Source organism: Micropterus salmoides, unplaced genomic scaffold (genome assembly GCF_014851395.1).
Source record: "Micropterus salmoides isolate LMB-PRFRI ecotype aquatic unplaced genomic scaffold, ASM1485139v1 Ms_hic_scaffold_4, whole genome shotgun sequence".
NCBI lineage: Eukaryota > Metazoa > Chordata > Actinopteri > Centrarchiformes > Centrarchidae > Micropterus > Micropterus salmoides.
The window spans coordinates 36,320,690-36,338,001 of record NW_024043372.1 but is presented as its reverse complement, the minus strand read 5'-3'; the positions used below and the strand labels follow the sequence as shown (position 1 = coordinate 36,338,001).

Sequence of the window (17,312 nt, the reverse complement as noted above, 5' to 3'; positions counted from 1 at the left end):
ACCATCTAATCATTAACATAAATAGCCAAGACGTGAAAGTTCCCTTCCTTCTACCCTTCTGCAGAGCTACTTTAGCTGCTGTTTCCTCAGTGCTTGTGTCACGTGTGTGTGTGTGTGTGTGTGTGTGTGTGTGTGTGTGTATATATCTTAGTTTAACCGGTTGGTGCTGTTGTTATCATTCATAGTAATGATCCACCCAGCGTACAGTAACCTGACTATCAGACCAGCTCTGAAGACACTGTGGTTGGATAGCTGTTTTGGATTGTGTGGTTGTGTGTTCAAGGATAGAAGTTACTGTATTTCATCATTCTACTGTCTTTCCCTTTTTCATACGCAAGGGGGCGGCACTCTACCATAAATCAGATTTCCCTTGTTGGCCTATTGAAACCATAAAGGAAGCTTACTTGTGACAGCCTTAAAGGGCTAAGGTTATGAACATCACATTGATGATTTTAACATGCTTAAGGTTTAGTTTATCCTGAAGTCCTTTTGTCTTAAATAATAACAAAATAAAAAGAAGATTTAATCCTTTGAGGGTCGAAATATGCTCAGTAATCTTCACAGTAATGTGCCTATTAGATTTTCTGTGCACGTGGAAATTTTGTCATGATGATGGTGTTAAGAGGAAAGGTCTGACTGACCTGAACTGACTGACCTTTGTATTTTAGCAATAATTCTGGATGGCATAATATTGTAAATGAGTAAAGCAGCTCTTACAGATATCGTCAGATGAGCCACCTTTAAAGAGGCAGTCCAGTTTTTCACATATAGGTCATTTACTTGTCATGGAGAATTTTTGGCCCGCGAAAACAGATGTATAATAAAGAAAGTTAATTCTTGCTTTTAGAAATAGTAATCTATTTGTGTTTTCCCCGCATTATGTTATAGTTATGAGTACATATATTTAAATGTGTTTGCTGTGTATACTGCATGTTGACAGTGAGGAGGATGCTGTGTACTCTGCAGCGCAGCCAGAAGCTCCATATATCCATCATGTAAATTATATTTTTATAGTGTGTGTGTGTGTGTGTGTGTGTGTGTGTGTGTGTGTCTGTCCTGATTGGCTTAGAGCTCTCCAGTGGGGTCACTGTTGGGTATCCAGGTGTCTGAGTGTATTTCCACACCAAACTCAGGCTCCATACTGCTGGAGAGTCACTGGCTATAAATACACACTGTGCACACCAGCCTCTCCATTAGCTTTCCTGGAATAAACTGAAACACCTGCCCCCCAAACCAACAAACACTCACACACACACACACACACACACACACACACACACACACAGTCTTGTAATTAACTAGCTACAGCTTTAAAAGAAAATCTTAAGTCAACAAACATACCAGCATGTCCTCACCCGAAAAATTGTCGTATTGGTTGTTGGCTTCTGCGTTTATAACGAGTAGTATGTAGCTGCAGTACCGGAGGCTGCAGTTTCAGGGCTGCAATCCTAGGATTGGGACTACATTTCTAGGACCCTTGTTTACTTTGATACTGCCAGCTAGCTGGCTAGCTAGCTAGCTGTGTTACTCTTGACAGCCCCCCTAAGCCAATTACCCTTACCACAACCATCATCAAGTGTGTGCTTAAACCTAAGTTATTGATTATATGCATGTCGACCGGTTAACCCTAGAGCTGTGCAGACAGAGTTAACCTCTTTCGTGTTGCTGTGCATTACCACCACCAATCCACTAGATAGCAATGGAGCGTTCCCAGGATTGGGGGGGGTCCTGAAACTGCAGCCTCCGGTACTGCAGCTACATAATATTCTTTATAACAGCAGATGACAGCATTAAAAGAGAAACAGAGAGTGATGCTTCACTCATGTCTTGAGTGTTTCATCGTTTGTCCACCAGAAGGCGCTCTGCAACTCCCTTGTTAACGACACTGCCTCACCACAAAAACCACAAAAGAAAGCAATCAGTTGACCGGAGTCTATCGGAGCAGCATAGAAACAGCATAGAGAGAGGCTGTGTTACTGGTGAGTTGGTCATTTCTCATGTTAATTACAAGACTTAAATTATAATAAAAAGAACCCCCATCAATTCTGTTTAAAACATTCATGACTTGCTAACCCTCCCGTTTTTCACTTCCTTCTCCCGGCTTCCTCCCGGATCACAGCAGTATGTTTAATGTTACAGTAGTTGAGTGATGGAGGCCATACTGCTGGCAGACATGATTGTATTTCTGAAACAATTTTGTGAACAGTCCTATCATTTCTCTCTATTTCATCACTTATAAGTGTTTTCCAACATCGTTTCCAGCAGCTAACGCTGCCCGTTGCTAAATTAGCCACAAAGCTAATGCCGTGTTTATCAGTGGAGGAGCGCTAACGTCGTAATGAGCAGTTAAACTATAGAGTTTAAAATATTCTCAAATATATCTTCAAGCCATTTGTTTGTAGTTAGTCGGTGTGTCAGAAATGATTAAACCAGAGCGGACTGTAAATAAACATGAGCTGAACATGCATCTAACACGGCTTCCTGCTAGAAAAAGTTCTTTAGCTCCTCTTTCAAATATGAAACATAAGTTATAGTTGCAAGTACTTGTTGTAGACAGTCATGTAGTATTAGATGCATTCAACAGCAGGTCACTGTATCAGAGACTGATGGTGGTTGGGAAATAGTTTCTTGTAGCTTTGGATAAAATTTAAGAGTGCTGGTAAAGACATAAATTAGATGAATATGCTACATTGAAAGTAGTTATTATGGCAGGTTATGTGTAAGGTAAAATACACATGCTTATTTTCTCTCACACTCTCTGTTTACAGATGGCTGAAAAAGTTACACCTTCTAGCAGCAAATATTTATTGATCTGCAATTATTTACATGTTAAGTTGTTGAGACTGTAATCAATTTTATTGACATAATCCATTTAGGAAAAGGTATTATAGCCCACATACAAAACAGCTTTAAATATCGGCCTGTTCTAAGTGTAGGTTATACAGGAAAGGGATCTACTATCCTAATAATTTTCAAAATAAAAATATAGGCTCATATCTGCTCTTTTTCAGTTTAATATCGGCATCGGCCCCCAAAAACCCATATCGGTCGGGCTCTACTTATTTTAACCCAAACCGTGATCTTTTCCTAAATCTAACCAAGTAGTTTTGTTGCCTAAACCTAACTAAACTATGACTGTTTCACGTTAATCATGTGTTAAACATCATGCGACTTAGGTCATGTGACTTACTTAAGGTACTTACTGGTACATCTGCTGCAGAACTGGTACTTGCCTTTTCCAACGGACATACAGTAGCAGGAAAAAAGTATGTGAATCCTTTGGAATTACCTGGATTTCTGCATAAATCTGATCTTCATCTAAGTCACATACAGCTGCAGTATTCATGCTTTTATTGAACACAGCTTGTAAACATTCACAGTGCAGGGTAGAAAAAGTATGTGAACCCCTAGGCTAATGACTTCTCCAAAACCTAATTGGACTCAGGAGTCAGCCAACCTTGAGTCCAATCAATGAGACGAGATTGGAGGTGTAGGTTACAGCTTCCCTGCCCTATAAAAAACACACCAATTTTAATTTTGCTATTCTCATGAAGCATTGTGAACCATGCCTTGAACAAAAGAGCTTTCAGAAAAACTAAGATTTGTAGACTTGCATTAAGCTGGAAAGGGTTTCAAAAGTATCTCTAAAAGCCTTGATGTTCATCAGTATACAATAAAACAAATTGTCTAGAGATGGAAAGTTCAGCACTGTTGCTACCCTCCCTAGGAGTGGCTGTCCTGCAAAGATAACAGCACAAACACAGTGCAGAATTCTCAATGAGGTTAGGATGAATCCTAGACATTTTGGAGGACACCACTGACAAAACCACTGCTGTCCAAAAAAACACTGCTACACTGAAGTTTGCAAAAGAGCACCTGGATGTTCCAAAGCACTACTGGAAAAATATTCTGTGGACAAAATAATCCACATTTGAGTTGTTTGGAAGGAAACACAACCCTATGTGCCTAGGAAAACAGGCAGCACACCAATATCAAAACCTCATCCCAACTGCAAAGTATGGTGGAGGGGGAGTAATGGTTTGGGGCAGCTTCACTGCCTCAGGGCCTGGAAGAGTTGATATTGTCGACGGAAGAATGAATTCCAAAGTTTATAAAGAAATTGTGCATCTGTCTGCCAATTGAAGCTCAATAGAAGATAGGTGATGCAACAGGACAATGACCCAAAGCACAGAACGGCTTCAGCAGAAGAAAATACACCTTCTGGAGTGGCCCAGTCAGAGTCCTGACCTCAACCCGATTGTGAAGCTGTGGCATAACCTCAAGAGAGCGATTCACACCAGACATTCCAAGAATATTGCTGAACTGAAACAGACTTGTATAGAGGAATGGTCCGCAATTCCTCCTGACCGTTGTTCAGGTCTGATCTCTAGCTACAGGAAACATTTTGTTTAAGTTATTGCTGCCAAAGGAGGGTCAACCAGTTATTAAATCCAAGAGTTCACATACTTTTTGCACCCTGCACTGTGAATGTTTACACAGTGTGTTCAATAAAAACATGAAAAGATATAAGCAGACTGTGTTTGCCTATTGTTGTGACCTAGATGAAGCTCAGATCACATTTTCTGAGCAATTCTGCGTAAATCTTTTTTAAAACTTTTTTCCTGCAACTGGATATGTTGTTTTGGGACAATTGACAATACAAATTTTGTCATTCGAAATCTGCCAAAGAGGAACTTCTGTCAAATAGCAATTTCTTCTTATCATCTTCAATGTTATGTTAATTGCAGCATCTGAACAACTCTCACAGAGCTAAAATGTGAAAATCAGTGATGATGGGAACACCTACTATAGTGAGTTTACATGTATGAGTGAAAGACTGCATTATTTTGTACTATGTGTATGAATGTGTTCCAAGTGTTTATGTGTTGGCATCCTGTGACCTTCTGCCATGTTCACCTTGGCAGAGGGTGTTGGGATGACAGGGCTGGCAATCACTAGTGCTGCACTAGAGGGTATAAAAATAATATACAGCACAGTTAATAAAAATCCCAGGACGCTGCCAAGGGTTCAGACCAACAATTTACGTAATCCCATCCAGTTGGAGAGCCAAGGGGAATGGAGGCAGGATTGTGGGTGGGGGGGGGGCAAGAAGGACTTTGAAAGAGCAAAACCTGAAAGTTCAACTTTTACTCAAATGAGATGAGGCATTGACAATTTCCTTCAGTAAAACTTACATCCTTCAGTAAAACATCAAGGTTAGTTTAGCAGTCTAGAGGAGTACTACTCAGCCGTTCCAGCTCTGAAGAATTTTACCCCGATGATGATGTTATCTCAGTTTGGACTTGGAGACTACTGGAAACAATGTGTAACAAAAAGCCTGTGTTACAAACTAGGGATGTAAAGTCCAAAAAACATGGTTCTTTATCAGGCAGGGATAAAATATGCTATCGAGTTGCATTTTGGGAAAGTTGGGATTTATGCTTGAACCATCCTAGAGGCTAGAATTCACTACATCTCAGCCTCTGCTTTTTTGAAAGGATAAATATAATCATTGTTTCAATGGCATTTCAATGATGTGAAGCAGGTCCTACATGTTGAAATATGTACTGCTGCTGAAACAATGGTAACATGTAACCTGCATACATAGGACAAGTCATTGCAGCTGTTATAATATAATATTATTATGTAGAAATGCACCCTTGTTTAAACCCTGTTTGGTCAAAATGTATTGTACTGTCAGAATAAGTCCGAGCTACTGTAGCATTAGCTGGCTGCTCCTGGCTGCATCACTATAGGCTAATGTTAGTAAACAAATCGCTCACATTTGCTTTTTTGTAATGTAGAAAGTGATACAACTTTGCACTAGATTAGCAACCGCTTGACATAAGCCGGCGAGCTAATGTGACTTTCTCTGTGTTAGTCCAGCTTTAGTAATGCTCACTATGTTCTTGCTCGACATCATCTGAACCTGTTTGGTCTGATGGTTAATTTAATTGAAAAACTTACATATGATCCCTTTAAATCTTATGTTTTAATAAATGAACATAAATAAAAATGCAAAATAGACTTATTCATTTCCACATGTAGACTAAACCTATTACTGAGGGTGACACGTTCAGTCACATCGGACTTGTGTGTCAGCAACCTTTTGGCTGCCTGGATTTAACATGACTGATCCAAAGTATCATATCCATTAAAGAGCAGGTGTTTCCCTTCCCAGCACTTCCACTGTGTCACAGTGAAAAGCCTTCCCAGCTGTTTGGTACATTTAGTCTCTTCCACACTATAAATCCCCTCTGTCACACCATGCAGGTGGTTAAGGCTAGAGAAATTGGTTATGCACATGCTATATTCAGCTGTTGATTATCAAGAGAAGATCTTACCTGCATACCTACTTGGTGAAAAGCAGAGGTTACATAATCTGGAGTTAGGCAGTCTTTCGTGAGACCTTAAGAGTCAGAGAAACAAGGTTAACCAGTCTCTGGAGCAGCAATACTTATTTTAGAGTGCAGAATATATTAGCAGGGTATATACAGGAATCTTGAAGTAAAATTCAATACCTTTTTAAGACCTTTTCAAGGCTTTTTCAACATATTTCAAGACTGCCGCGCCACTTTGATCTGTAACCAATTAAATCAGCCAGACACCTTTAAAAGGGATATTTTTGAGTTTTTAAAAGGAATGTAAATATTTATAACATATTTATAGCCTATATGTCATCAGGTTGTAACGCCATCAAAAAATTGAGGCATTCACCAACTTTCTCAGTTGCCTGTAACAGCCTGTTTAGGCCTATTGTTTTCTATGTGAAGGACTGGTCAGATTTCCTGCCAAAAGCAACATAAACTTACATAAACTATGACGTGTATGTACGCAGTATTACAGCAAATCATGTGAAACACAGTGTAATTTTGTGTTTTAGTTGGTTTAAACTAGAGAATGTGAGCTTGCAATGATATGTGTGATAACTTTCATCGACCAATTGATCAATGAATCTGATGAAAATATATTGGAGGAACATCTTTAAGATACTGTCAGTAAGCGAGCAGGCAGGCATTAAATAAGGCATAGCATAGGGATGAACATATTTAACAGTAATTTGGTAACACAGAAACATAAAAAGTACAAAAACCACACATGGCTCACAACTGAAAGATAAGTGGAAACTCACCATCCTGTGTGTATTTTGTGCTTCAGTACTAAAACAAGTCTTCTAAATAAGCACAATTACATTACTTCCTGATGGGAGCATACCCATTAATAGTGAGAGTAAGTGATTCTGCAGAAGGACTGTTGATATTTCAACTCAACTTCCAAACAAATATACCCCTCCCCTCAGAATCTCTGCCCCGCCTAATTTCAACTCCTGGAGTTTTCTCCAGCATTGAAACGCATTCGCCCTTGCCTGGTCATATTATTTTCTTCCCTGTTTATACTCTTCAGATCTTTTCCTCTATGGCTAAATCTGAGGCATCTCTCTTCCAGCATATTAGATCTCACCGTTGTGTATACAAGGTGCAGACGTATGAGAGGCCCACGCTGTGGGTGGGCACAGACAAAATTTATCAGTACCGCACAAGCGCGCGTAGGGGTAAACCCAATAGCGATGGCCTTAGAGGGCTGAGCCTGTACTCATATAATCTGGAGTCACAATACGTAACTATCATACCATCAACATTTCAATTCACACATTAAACTCAAACAACCACTCACAACATTAAAGGTCAGCGGTAAGGGCCCTCCTAAACAGAGCAGCACACATTATCAGTGTGGTGGAGGATAGAAAAACTGTGATAGGGACCACCAGAAGCATCCCAGTTGGACTCTTTCATGTGGTTGGGATGGCAGAACATCCAGCAAGAGTCTTCAAGTGGTGTTTGGCGTCATCATGACATCACATGTGACAGGTGGGGGTAACATTGATGAAATGACAAGCTCTGGACAAGAGAATGAACACAGGGAAACACCAGGCCAAAACTGCTCACAGAACTGACCTGGAAAGGTTCAGAGGTCATTGACCATGAGTCAATGGAGAGCTGGAGAAAGATGATGGCATTCACATCCAATGCCAAAAGTCTATCCATGAACAGAGATAGGTAAGTAATCTCCAGATACCAGCAAAATAAATTCCTCTTAAACCCCTCAAATATCCTATTGCTCCAACTCATGGGTGCTAGATTAAAGGTACTTCAATTGTAGTGAAGAAGCCAAAGTTTCCAAAGGACCTAAATCTGTCAGGCTGGAGGTGTCAAATACTTCCTTGAAAGCTGGCTCTGAAAAATCTGTAAGGATAACAGGAGATTAACCAGTTTCTACACATCTTGGTAGCGAGACACAATGGCTAAGTGCAAGTTTCTTCTGCTGAGACAGTGCAGAGGAGGTTGAGCTGTCAGCCTCCGCCTGTGCCAAGCTCTGCATGGCTCCTCAGAGGCCTGCTGAAGAAACAGCAGCCAAGCATTCCTGGCTTGCATGATAATGGCTGATGAAACGCTCGGCCTTTATGCTGCTTAGGGACAGTGGTAAAAATACTTCCCACCCCATCATCGCTCCCTCCTCAGTGCATGTTGCAATAAAACTTGCTCTTGACTGAAAGTGGAGCTCTCTCTGAAGTGAGCTGTTATGGGCCCATCACATGGTTCAGGAATCAGGGAGCAAGGTTGCACAAACAACTAGGTCAGTTGATGGAGCTAAATTTACTGTACAAATTGTTTGTTTCTATTTACAACCTGTGTAAAGCCACATTGTCTGAGTGAGCAAATACACATGTTCACCACTGCGTGCAATCCAAACACGATTAGTCATACTGACAGTAAAAGAGGCCAATGCATTTTGGAGGCTTTAAAAAATGTTAAATCTAGTTTTTCCTGCTCATTTGCAGGTAACCCCTTAAAAAATTATTTGTGTTTTCAGTTGCTTCCAAGCTGATGTTAAATTAAGTGGAAATTGTTCATTTGTCTATACAACATAAAAAAGATATAAATTCAGGTATGATTCAGGCATAAACGATAAACCAGGGCTTGCAAAAGGTTCCTAGGTACGTATTGAATATACAATTGGTGTCAAGGGGTGAAGAACACTGACTTGTAGAGAGGTGGTGATCTAAAATGAAAACCATCTTGATGCTTGGTCTTCCTTGAGTTAAAAATGACCTGAATCCACTTCATTTTTTGTGTGAGGAAAAATACATTTTTCAACATAAGATTACCGTTTTGGACACATGTATGGAAACAGTGTCTAAGCCTAAAGCTTCTGAGTGGGCATTACGCACGATATCAGTTGACTGACAGCTGTGGGCCGTGCACCTATAAAATGTGCTGCCAGCTACTGTGGTGTGCTAAAGACTGGAGAATGTCTGGAAGTGTTAAAATGCATTATTTCCCTTTTTTCAACTAGTTAACATAATTATCTACCAGTTTACCAGTACGCAGTTTATAGTGTCTTTCCTGTTAGAGCATTCTATATCTGGGAGAACCCAAGGTGCTTTTCCACTCTGTGTAAGGGGATGCTAGCTAGCCAAGTTAGCTAACATTTATGATAGCTGTAGACATGTTATGAAGGCACTTTAAAACAAAGCTGTATACCTTATGAAAGGACCAGGGATTAGCTAACCCAAATAAGACCAAAGTTCCTTTTATAAATTTAAATTTAAATTCATAAGCAATAAACTCAGGAGTTTTGTTGCTACAGCCTTACTTGGTCTGGTATATGGCCAGTTGTTTTTGGTGGCTAATGTTAGCTAACACCAGACATTGCTGTCTAACTGACATTACAGAGTGGTGGAAAGGAAGTCATGTCCATTCTTCATCTATGTTTACAATCTATTTATAATTTTGTCATCCTGATTGTACATACAGTAATTTTATAATGTCGGGCTATTCTAGGGTGACCAGATGTCCCCCTTTTCCGGGACAGTCCCCGGTTTTGGTGGCCTGTCCCTCTCTGGAGCTGTCCCCGGAAATGTCCCCGTTTTAACCGGGTGTTAATCATAGACTGTGGTGTAAGGTGTTAACAGACCTGAAATCAGATTTTACATGGCCAGGAACTGATTGTCGTCCGCAGGAGCACGCGTAGCATGTAACGTTATCGCCCAGTTTCTTTACAGCTACTTTTATATGGATCAAACAGACAACATATAAACATCACTTTATGTCACAAAGATATGTCTTTGTGAAACTTTAACGGTTCTTTTAACAGAATAATCACAATTGTGGCCAAACAAGTGTTTGCATTTTATAGCGCAACCATGTCTGACCTTTACGTGATTATAGGCAATAACAGAAACCTGTTTTTGCCGATGGAATATGTGTTTTGTAGGCCTATGTCTAATTTCCTTGTTCACATTTAGAAAATGGAATATAGCTTATAATTAACATGACTTAATGCTGAGTTATATTTAGATCCATTATCCTTATGACTCTACATTATTTAACTTGCTGTGTACCAACCAATCCAGTCCTTTTTACCTGTTAAAATACCTTTTAAATGGCCAAAACAACACATGAAATGCAGTATTCCCCTTGCCAGAGAGTGACTGCCGCCTCTACATATTGACTGAAAGCTAATTTCTGCCTCAAAATGACTTTCAGAAGAGTTATGTTTGACAGATTATGAAACTGAAATTTCCCCGTTTTTATTTATAACATTATATTTTTTAATGGCATACTGACCACCAAACCAAAAATGTCCCCGGTTTTAGTCTAGGCAGCTTATAGCCCTGGTGGCCACTTTTTTTGCAAAAGTTACACTTACACTACATGTTGTAAGTGCCACTGGGAGGGTCCTGCATACTCAGTGTTGTGTTTGTCCTGCATTGTCTACGTACAGGGTACCAGCGGGTCTTAAAAGTATTTAAAAAGTCTTAAATTTCATTTAAGAAAGGTCTTAAATTTCTTCTTGTCCTTTCGTAGGATTCAATTAATGCCGTAACGTCATAAATTAATACTTTGTGTGTGTGAGACTTCATAATATACTCCGTTTGGTGTGACTCTGATGTTATACGGCAGTACAGGTAACGTTACTGTTTACGTCAGTGTTTAGCTTTACGCTCTGAACTGTGAAGTGTTTGCGGTGCATGAGCTCTGGCATCCAGCTCTGCGCGAATCAGTCAGTTGTTAGAAAAGAAAACGTCTCTGACGTGCTACTAACGTTAGCTCAACGACTCAGAATGGGCAAGTGTCTGAAATTCAGGAAGCCAGAGATACGAACAAGTTGGGGGACGAGACTGAGGGCAGTGGCGCTAACTACACAAATATTGTATTCATTTCATAGGTGTCATTTACCCTGTGGATACTGGGAACATGTCGCCATCACTTCTTTAAAAAGCATTTGTTAAATATGTTCTGAAAAATGGCTTGCAACAAGAAATGTTAAAAAAACAAATGAAAATACTTTGAGAAAGGTTTATTTGCACAATAACAAAACATGCAATGCAATTTAAAGATAAGACACAAATGTGCATTGGTCAAAACAGTTTAGGCTAAAGAAATCTGAATCACAGAGACAATTCTACCATAAGTTTTTCCTCAAACTTTTCTAGGGGAACCCCATTTAAATATGTTTCAGCATTGATATTTCATCAAATAGTGTTAAATATCTTCTTGTCTTGTTCTCGTGAACCCAATATTGTGAATCGTGCATGTGAGTGTATCGTCACACCCCTAATCTGAACCCTTATGTCTACCACTTTTCAACACACAGTGACGTCCTTGATACATTTTATCTTATCAAAGTACAAACACACCCAAAGCTATAGTGTGTTAAATATGAATGTAATATAATAAAATGTTTTATTAAATTCATGTAACTTCGAAAATAATTTTCTCGGGCTTAAAATTTATACAGATTTTCCATTAAACAGCAGTGAAGTTTAGTATTAAATTTCATCCTAGGTGGTATTAAAAGGTCTTAAAAAGTCTTAAATTTAACTTATTTCATTCTGGGGGCACCCTGTACCCTGACGTATGTCTTTATTTCATGGGTCTTGGTGTAGTGATGCCAAATGTCCAATCTCATACAGCATTGTGTTCAGAACTATATTAATATTTCCTGGAAGTAAGATGACCAAACTCCTCTGATAGACAGTTTGAAATGTACAGTAACAAGCTACATATTAGTGGAGATGGGTGTGGTGGCAATAGTACAGTGGATAATACACATACCTGTGGTGTGAGAGACCCGGGTTCAATTCCCCACTGCGACGCATCCACTCCTGTGTCTGAGCAGGACACTTACAATATAGCAATTGTAAGTCACTTTGGCTAAATAAATATAGAGATTTGGGGGGAAAATGTAATTGCAATTTTAGGGGTGATAGCATAATGGATAAGAAGAATCGGAATCAGAAGGAGCTTTATTGCCAAGTAGTGTTTTACACATACGAAGAATTTGCTGTGGTGATAAGGTGCTACACGTAGACAAACATACAGTTGACAAATAAATGTAGAAATATATAAATATGGAATAGAAGAACAACGTTGCAGATATGTACATGTGCATTACTCTGGGTCTGTGCCGTGCAGAAGTAACGCGAAGGAAGAGAAGGTTGTGTACATATAAATATATAAACTGACAACATAAAATATACAACAACAAAGATCAACAACAAATATGTGCGACGTGCCAGGTCTGTGCACATCACGAGATGAAACAGTATTTACATGTGCAGAGACATTTGTATCATTTGCAAGGGGGAGTGTCAGTGGGGGACCCGGGCCTTGTTAATGAGGCTAGTTGCAGACGGGAAGAAACTGTTTTTGTGGCGAGAGGTTTCGGTCCTGATGGACCGCAGCCTCCTGCCAGAGGGGAGAGTCTGAAACAAAACAAAAATCTGTGTCTGGGGTGGGAGGAGTCAACTGTGATCTTTCCTGCTCGCCTCAGAGTCCTCGAGGAGTACAGGTCCAGAAGAGATGGAAGATTGCAGCAAATCACCTTCTCTGCAGAGCGAATGATGCGCTGCAGCCTGCCCTTGTCCCTGGCAGTGGCAGCAGCGTACCAGATGGTGATGGAGGAGGTGAGGATGGACTCAATGATGGCGGTGTAGAAGTGCCCCATCATTATCTTTGGCAGGCTGAACTTCTTCAGCGGCCGCAGGAAGTACATCCTCTGCTGGGCCTTCTTGGTGAGGGAGGTGATGTTCAGCTCCCACTTGAGGTCCTGGGAGATGATGTTGCCCAGGAAGTCACACAGGATGATGGGGGAGGGTGGGGCTGGGCTCTTCCTGAAGTCCACGACCATCTCTACTGACTTCAGAGCGTTGAGCTCCAGACTGTTCTGGCTGCACCAGGTCACCAGATGGTCGATCTCCCACCTGTAGGCGGACTCATCCCCACCTGAGATGAGCCCAATGAGGGTGGTGTCGTCCGCAAACTTCAGGAGCTTGACAGACTGGTGACTGGAGGTGCAGCTGTTGGTGTACAGGGAGAAGAGAAGGGGGGAAAGAACGCAGCCTTGAGGGGATCCGGTGCTGATGGTCCTGGAATCAGAGACATGTTTTCCCAGCTTCACCTGCTGCTTCCTGTCCGTAAGGAAGTCTGTGATCCACCTGCAGGTGGAGTCAGGCACGCTCAGCTGAGAGAGCTTGTCCTGCAGCATGGCCGGGATGATGGTGTTAAAAGCAGAGCTGAAATCCTCAAACAGGATCCTGGCGTAGGTTCCTGGGGAGTCCAGGTGCTGGAGGATGTAGTGAAGGGCCATGTTTACTGCATCACCTACAGACCTGTTGGCTCTGTAGGCAAACTGCAGGGGGTCCAGGAGAGGGTCTGTGATGGATTTAAGGTGGGACAACACAAGGCGTTCAAAAGACGTCATTACCACAGAGGTCAGGGCGACGGGTCTGTAGTCGTTTAGTCCCGTGGTCCATGGTTTCTTGGGGACAGGAATGATAGTGGAGGCTTTGAAGTAGGCTGGCACATGGCATGTCTCCAATGAGGTGTTAAAAATGTCTGTGAACACCGGAGACAGCTGATCAGCACAGTGCTTCAGAGTGGATGGGGAGACGGGCCTGCTGCCTCCTGAAAAGACCGTTGACTTCCCTCTCTGTGATGGAGAGAGGAGGGGAGGGGGTGGAGCTGGCCAGCTCTGGGGAGGGGGGTAGAAGTGGTGGACTGAGGCTGAAGCTGAGCGAAGGAGTCACAGGGGATGGTGTCTCAAAACGGCAGTAGAACTGGTTCAGCTCATTTGCCAGGCCAGAATCGTTTATGGAGTGTGGGACGTCAGGATTATAGTTCTGTATGAACCCCCTCCAGACAGAAGTGGTGTCGTTTGCAGAGAACTGGTTCTTTATGCTGGGTACACACCCAAGGATTTTTTACATCTTATAAGATTTTCAAAATGTGATAGACCACAAACATGAGGAGAAAAAATCCTAGATTTAACCGTTTTGCTCCTATAGTGTGTGGTGTGCCATGATGTGACAGCACACCACACACAAACAGATTTTCAACTGTTCTAGACTGTGAACACAGGAAATCTCGCAAAATATCGCGAGACTTCAGAATAAGCAGGTTCGGACACTCTTAACACACCTCACACCAAGGGAGAATCTGATAAAATAATCTGTAGAACCATCAAGATAATTGGGACATAGCTAGGATTGTCGGAAGGGGGGAAATCGGCCCAAAATCAGCCCGATTATCTTTTAGTGTGTACCCAGCATAAGTCTCTCTGAGTACAGTCGTTTTGTTTCCCGCACCTCCTGGCTAAACCTGTACTGTAACACCCTGCACCCGGCCCTGTCACCACTCCTAAATGCCTCCTCCTTTTCCAACCTCAGCTGTCTGAGTTTAGCTGTAAACCAGGTGGTTGTCAATGTTATAACTCAGCCTACTGCGTGTTGGTATACATGTGTCCTCACAGAAGCTGATGTAGGACGTCACAGCCCCTGTAAACTCATCCAGATTGTCGGTAGCCTTCTTGAAAATGTCCCAGTCAGTGCAGTCCAAACATGCCTGGAGGTCCTCAACAGCTTCACTAGTCCACTTCTTTGATGTCCTAGGTTTACAGAGCTTTAGTTTCTGCCTGTAAGCAGGAATCAGATGGACCATCACGTGATCAGAGTGTCCCAGTGGAGCGCGTGTGACGGCGTGATAGGCACTGCTAACTGTGGTGTAGCAGAGATCCAAAGTGTCCCCCTCTCTGGTTGGACTCTTTATAAACTGTCTGAATTTGGGGAGTTCTTGGCAGAGGTTTCCTTTGTTGATAAGTCACCGTGAACAATAACAAGGGAGTCTGGGTTTGTCTGCTCAACACACAGTATCCGGTAGGCCAGCATGCGCTGTGCGTCATGCACGTTGGCGTGCGGCGAGATGTAAACACTGACCAGAGTGAATGAAGCAAACTCACGGGGGAGTAAAACGGTTTACAGTTAATGATTAAAAATTCCAGATTAGGAGAACAGTGCTGTTGAATCACTGTCACATCGGTAGACCAGCCATTGTTAATGTAAAAACAGACACCTCCACCTTTTGTTTTGCCGGAGAGTTCTGTGTCGTGGTCCGCTCTGTAGAGTTGGAAGCCTGCCAGCTGCAGCGCGGAGTCTGGTATCAGCTCATACAGCCACGTCTCCGTGAAGCACAGAACAGAAGATGAATAAGTTTCTGTTTTTCCCCACCAGTAGCTGAAGTTCGTCCAGTTTGTTGCACAGTGAGCGCACGTTGGAGAGAAATATTGCCGGTAGCGGTGTGCGGAGTCCCCGCCTGCGAAGACGCACGAGCGACCTGGCTCTTTTTCCTCTCCTTCACAGCACGAACGACAACGAGCGAGGCCTTCACCAAAATGTCCGATAATTCCACTGATGATGCAAGAAAAGTGGGAATTAAATCCGCTGGAGTTGTTCCCCTGATGTTCATGAGCTCCTCCCTGGTGAAAGAGCTCCAGGAATCACAGCCAAAAACTGAATTAACACACAAAAACAAAACAAAGCGCACCTAACACCGAGGCAGCTATACTCAGCGCCATCTTGGAGAGGAGAGTATGCTTTTGGTGTGAGAGACCAGGGTTAAATTCCCTACTGTCCACCATTGTGTCTCTGAGCAAGACACTTAACCCCTAGTTGCTCCAGAACCTCTGACATATATAGCAATTGACCCTTCGCTAAGCCCCGCCCCCCTTAGTTACTGTTGCTAAATCCGACAAACTGTCAGCGCTGCCACTGTCTATTACTGCACTCCCTGGAGAAATATTGTCAAATTTGTTGGAAAAACCGTTGCGATCTCAGAAAGAAGCAGACAGTTTTGCAGTTGCATTATACATTTGAAGGTTGTAAAAAATTAAAGATAGAAGCTAAGCCTACCAATCACACAGTACAAGTGAACCACCGCATCCCCCGACGATTGAGACAAAAGACAACAATATGAACGATCAACACTGGTCCTGTAAAGCTGGGTAGGCCTCTATTCATTATTACAATCATTAAAAAACAGAACAGTGGGGCTTTATTACGTTACATTCAGTAGAAAGTTAGGAAGCACTAGCTGACTAACATTACATTTGGAACAATCCATAGCCTACATTTTTCTGGATTTATTTTAGGTTTTGGAAAAATAATAAACCGTACTTCTCCTGTCAACCTCTCTGGGTAGCGACTGAAGCTATTACAAGTGCCCCAGGAACAGCGTTTGACCATATCATGGAAAAATACAGCAGAAGAAAGCATTAGAATGAATGGAGCGCCTATACTGCCCTGTGATTGGCCAGCTGTGTATTTGGGGCGTGGCTTAATGAAGGGTCAATTGTAAGTCGCTTTGGATAAAAAGCGTCGGCTAAATGGATAAATGTAGATGTCAATATATGGGCTGCTGTCCTGCAGGAAAATAAATTTAATTCAAATTTTAGTCAAAACAAATGCCAAGGAGATATTGTTCTTCATAAAATAATTCCACTAAATGAACTTGCAGTTGTTTGGTGACTAACCTTCCAATAAAGTTGTAAAAACCCAGCAGGAGCAGATCTCTGTACAGTGTGCCATCAGCAGCTGAGGGCTAAACTCAAACAAGATGTTGACTTGTTGCTGTGCTGAGGTGTAGTGTAGTAGTCTTGACAAAGTGTTCCTGGCTTTTTTCAGCTCCCCTTGCTGCTCTCACTGGATGGCAGGAGAACACTGTGTTCTGGCTAAAAATTAAGCCTTTTGTGAGATCATGTTTCTTTAGGCCTGTGTGTGTGTGCGTGTGTGTGTGTGTGTGTGTGGTTGGACTTTGGCTGCAGTGTCATCCAATAATCCTGTAGCACCTCAAGCTGAGCCCCCTCAAGCCACGCCCACCTGAAGCTATGCACCCTTGCAGTAGAGTCTGTTATGACTGGCTGTGGAGTACTGTCATTTCCGTTCTGCACATGCATGTGCTTATTCGTGCCCGATT

General features: G+C 42.0%; 1 protein-coding gene and 1 long non-coding RNA gene across 2 annotated transcripts in view; both read right to left on the bottom strand.

Moving 5' to 3' along the window:
* The window catches only part of LOC119885781 (stathmin-3-like), a 131,854-nt gene that overhangs the window by 72,706 nt on the left and 41,836 nt on the right, over nucleotides 1-17,312 (bottom strand). The gene's annotated exons all lie outside the window — the stretch shown is intronic.
* Nucleotides 5,292-17,096, bottom strand: LOC119885782. Its single transcript, XR_005441389.1, has 3 exons — nucleotides 16,870-17,096; nucleotides 6,345-6,409; nucleotides 5,292-5,313 (listed from the first exon to the last, which is right to left on the bottom strand). It is a non-coding gene; the product is annotated as an uncharacterized LOC119885782 (long non-coding RNA).